Consider the following 4,616-nt stretch of genomic DNA (forward strand, 5'->3'; position numbering starts at 1 on the left):
AGATGTGGAAGGAACAGTCTCAGCAAGTTACTCAGCTTGTAAATGACTGGGTGGAGATTTAACCCGAGTCTGTGAACCTCCGGTGCCAGCATTCTCCTCCCCTAACTCCACTCTCCTGCCCCTAATAAGCTCCTCTGTAATTTTCTCTGGAGCTGTGGCGACATTCACTGTTGAGCCTAGAGGATGCCTGTCTCCAAGAATCTGTGATTTCCAAGCTGACGGGCCATTTTGCTTTGGAGCAGGGAGTAGCTGAGGGAAGAGATGACACACTGGACCTGGACGGGTGTGACTTCCTTGCATGGTGAACATTTGGATGGAGAAGTGAGACCCAGACTGCTTTTAAGCACATTTTCATTTTCTTCCCCACTCCTTCCAAATTAGGGTGAAGGTTGCCGAACTGTCCCCCTGGCTGGACATGTGGGGTTTGACAGCTTGCCTGACCAGCTGGTGAATAAGTCCGTCAGCCAGGGCTTCTGCTTCAACATCCTGTGCGTGGGTAAGTATTTCCATAGCAGGAAATTCTATTACAGAATATGGATCCTTAATGGCTGGATACGGCTTTGCAGGTAATTAGGTTAAATAGTGTGTCATTCTGATTTAGTTGCGAGAGTGTCTCTCTCCTCTTCTTTTATCTCTCTGCCTGTTTTTTGTAAGCAGATGGCTGTAATTACCTTTTTCCCCTGGCCAGACCAGAGTATAGGGCCATATCTTGGGGGGAAACTGAGCTATGTGAGACCCAGTGGAAATTCTGTAAGGGAGCTGGCTGACTCAGTACGGCTATGGAGTTCATTTTGACTACAGAAGACAGGAGCCAGGGCAGAATTGGGAGGGAGGGGATAGCTGAGGAAAAACGCCTGCCCATCAGCTGTGGGCAGTGGATTGGGTCTGTTTCCTCTGTAGTTTTGCTGTGCTTGGTTTAGTTTGAGCTCAAGTGCAGGCACTACACAGCTGTATGCAACATTCTTTTATTCCCTTTACCTATCTCTCTACCTAGACTTTTTTTTTTTTGAGAGGGGTCTCACTATGTTGCCCAGGCTGGTCTTGAACTCCTGAGCTCAAGTAATCCACCCATCTTGGCCTCCCAAAGTGCTAGGATTACAGGTGTCAGCCACTGTGCCTGGCTTCTACCTACACATTTAATCTTAACAATGGGAATTGGTCCTAGCCCCCTCTATCTGCTAATCACAGCACAAGTAGAGTGCGGTAATATCTGTGAAATGAATGAATGAGTGAATGTCACAGGAACCATTCATTATACTTTTCACTTTCTCACATTAGCTCTTTGGACATTACCAGGACTCTGCAAAGTGAGCAGAGCAAGTAGCATTTGTATCCTCATGAAACAGGTGGAGACACAGTCTTGGGGAGGATAAGGGACTTAACTGAGGCAACACAGAAGAAGTGGCACCATAATGAGGACTCAGGCTTGGTTGACCCCTTGTTCCTCCCCCTGCTTCTCTTAACTGCTGCCAGCAACATCTCTTGAGCACATGAAAGCACTTTGGAAACCACTGAGCACCAATCAAGCAAATAGGAGGGATAACAGTTCCTTCTTTAAGAATATCTTTGGCTGGGCACGGTGGCTCATGCCTGTAATCCCAGCACTTTGGGAGGCCGAGGCAGGAGGATCACGAGGTCAGGAGATCGAGACCATCCTGGCTAACATGGTGAAACCCCGTCTCTACTAAAAATACAAAAAAAAAAATTAGCCAGACGTGGTGGCGGGTGCCTGTAGTCCCAACTACTTGGGAGGCTGAAGTGGGAGAATGGCGTAAACCCGGGAGGCGGAGCTTGCAGTGAACCTAGATCTGGTCACGATCCCCCATCCTGGGCGACAGAGCGAGACTCTGTCTCAAAAAAAAAAAAAAAATTTTTTTTTCTTAGATCTTAAATATCCCAAATTTGCAAACATGATCATAGCATATAATTTTCACCCTGTAGCATGGGAAAGCATACCTGCATATTTTCAGTGACCTTCTGAACCTTAATGATTAGATAAATACCAGAACAAAGTCGGTTTTTGTACTGGCTGAAACACTCAAGCACTTTTGCTAATTGCCTTTTATTTTTGTATGGAGTGTATGGGGAACTTGTTCATGTAGTAGATCTGAACTACTACTAAATTGGTTATTTTACTCTTTAATGTATTCATAATTTCTTTTTTTTCTTTCTTTTCTTTTCTTTTTTTTTTTTGAGACAGAGTCTTGCACTGTCACCCGGACTGGAGTGCAGTGGCGTGATATCAACTCACTGCAACCTCCACCTCCCGGGTTCAAGTGATTCTCCTGCCTCAGCCTCCTGAATAGCTGGGAATACAGGTGCATGCCACTACGCCCAGCTAATTTCTGTACTTTTAGTGGAGACTGAGTTTCACCATGTTGGCCAGGATGGTCTCAAATTCCTAACCTCAAGTTATCCGCCCACCTCGGCCTCCCAAACTTCTGGGATTACAGGCATGAGCCACCGCGCCGGCCTAGAAATTCTGTTTTCTCACTAAGGTCGTTCATTTTCTTGGGCTCTTTATCTTTTTTTTTTTCCTCTATCCCCAGCATTCTTTTTCAGGTCACTTTTTGTAAGAGAGTTGCTACACATTCAAGGACAAGTGGAGAACAACAGATGATGGGCAGTTGTTCCCATAAGCTGGGCTCACTCCCTAGCTAAATGGCTCACTCCCACACACCAACTTTGGTTTTATTGTTGTTGTTGTTTGAGACAAAGTGTCCTTGTGCCACCCAGGCTGTAGTGCAGAGGCTCACTGCAGCCTCAACCTCCCAGGCTCAAGCATTCCTCCCACCTCAGCCTCCAAAGTAGCTAGGATTACAGGCGTGTGACCGGGCTCATTTTTTTGTAGAGATGAGGTGAGGTCTCACTGTGTTGCCCAGGCTGGTCTCGAACTCCTAAACTCAAGCGATCCACTTGCCTCGGCCTACCAAAGTGCTGGGATTATAGGCGTGAGCCACCGTGCCTGGCCCACATCAACTTTGGAACCTATCAGCTGAAAATATGTGCTTCAGTTTCAATCAACAGATTTATACTCAAACTTAAAAATTTTTAAGATGTGACTTCTGCTATGCATGTCCTTGTTCATAGGCAGAGAAATATACCTGGAGGCATTAGCGAACAAAGCAGTACATTAAAAAAGAAAGGAAAGAAAATATGTGCTTCACAGAATTACACATCGAGGGCCTTAGAGTTCAGATCTAAGCTGTTAATTCTTCAAATGCTGAAAGTCTAACTAATGGTTATCATTAGGTGCTATTTGGAGAAAAATGTAAAATAACTAGAAGTCATAGTAATTGACATCAAGTGCAAAGACTGTCACATCCAATGTTAGCACTGCCAAATCTCTGTTTAACTAACAAGAGCTCCAATCTTTGGCTGATGGCCAACTTATTTCACCTAATATTTGATTACCACAATATTTCAGCACAAACATACCAGAGTCCCTTGGCATTCTTCCCAGAACTCCATATGACCTGTACTGAAGTTGAGATGAGAAGAGAAATGACAGACCCACTCTAAGCAACCTTGCAACCCGTGCGATTGGGCGAGCTAGTAAAGCTTTAGGAAGGAGGCCATGTGAATTGAAATGGATCTCTGAGGGTGGAAGTGTAGGGTAATTTGATATGTGGAGCACAGGCTCCCCTAGGGCCCAGAGGCAGCCACCAAGCTCAAGGCAAAGTGGGTGGGAGAAATAGTAATCCCCCATCCTCTAGTTTCCACCTAGACATTGTACAGCTACAACTGCTTCCACTTGCACCTGCTGGGATGGAATTGCTCAAGTGCCCAGCACAAACCCTCCAAGAGGGGAGGAGTAGGAAGGAGATGCTCTCATCCTCAAGGAGTCACAGACTCTCTTTTGCTCCCCACTTGTCAAGTTTCAGGAAATGGCTGCGAAATGGCTGCCTCTGTAGCTCCTGTGTTAGACCCGCAGGTGCAACCACTGGATAGGCCAGCTCCGACTGGGTTAATTTCATCCCTGTTCCAAAAAACCCTGCAATGCATGCATCCTGCCCTCTTGCTGTGCTCACCACCCTGTCCTTGCTCAGAGAACCCACAATTTGGGCCAAGGTTATGAGTAGCTTAGAAGCTACTCAGCTCTGAAGCTGCAATGTCAGCCCAGCCATGAGGCTGGATCCAGTCGCTGACTAGGCAAAGGGTCCATAGCTTAGCTGCTGAAGGTGATCTTTTATCTTGCAGAGCTTTTTGTGACCATAGTTCATGCCTACTGCCTGTGTACATTTACTCCCTTAATGACTGTTATAAAAAGATGCTGTTTGGGCATAGAATATATTTCCCCAAAGTATTTTATTTTCTTTTCTTTTGAGACACAGTCTTACTCTGTTGCCCAGGCTGGAGTGCTGTGGCGTGATCACAGCTCACTGCAGCCTCAACCTCCCAGGCTCAAGCAATCCTCCCACCTCAGCCTCCTGAGTAGCTGGGACTACAGGCACATGCCACCATGCCTGGCTAATTTTTTTAAAATTAAAATTATTGTGTAGAAACAAGGTCTCACTATGTTGCCCAGGCTGATCTCGAACTCCTGGGCTCAAGCAATCCTCCCTACTTGGCCTCTCCCAAAGTCCTGGAATTACAGGCATGAGCCACTGTACCCA

General features: G+C 46.1%; 1 protein-coding gene across 6 annotated transcripts in view; it reads left to right on the forward strand.

The window, feature by feature from the left end:
* Positions 1-362: 362 nt before the first annotated feature.
* Positions 363-4,616, forward strand: part of SEPTIN6 (septin 6) — a 60,533-nt gene continuing 56,279 nt past the window's right edge. For all 6 annotated transcript variants that reach the window (XM_023198693.1, XM_023198689.1, XM_023198690.1 and 3 more), the window contains exon 1: positions 363-496. The gene's annotated coding sequence lies outside the window, so the exon portion shown is untranslated. The remainder of the gene's footprint in view (positions 497-4,616) is intronic.

This window comes from Piliocolobus tephrosceles, chromosome 12 (assembly GCF_002776525.5).
Source record: "Piliocolobus tephrosceles isolate RC106 chromosome 12, ASM277652v3, whole genome shotgun sequence".
Lineage (NCBI taxonomy): Eukaryota > Metazoa > Chordata > Mammalia > Primates > Cercopithecidae > Piliocolobus > Piliocolobus tephrosceles.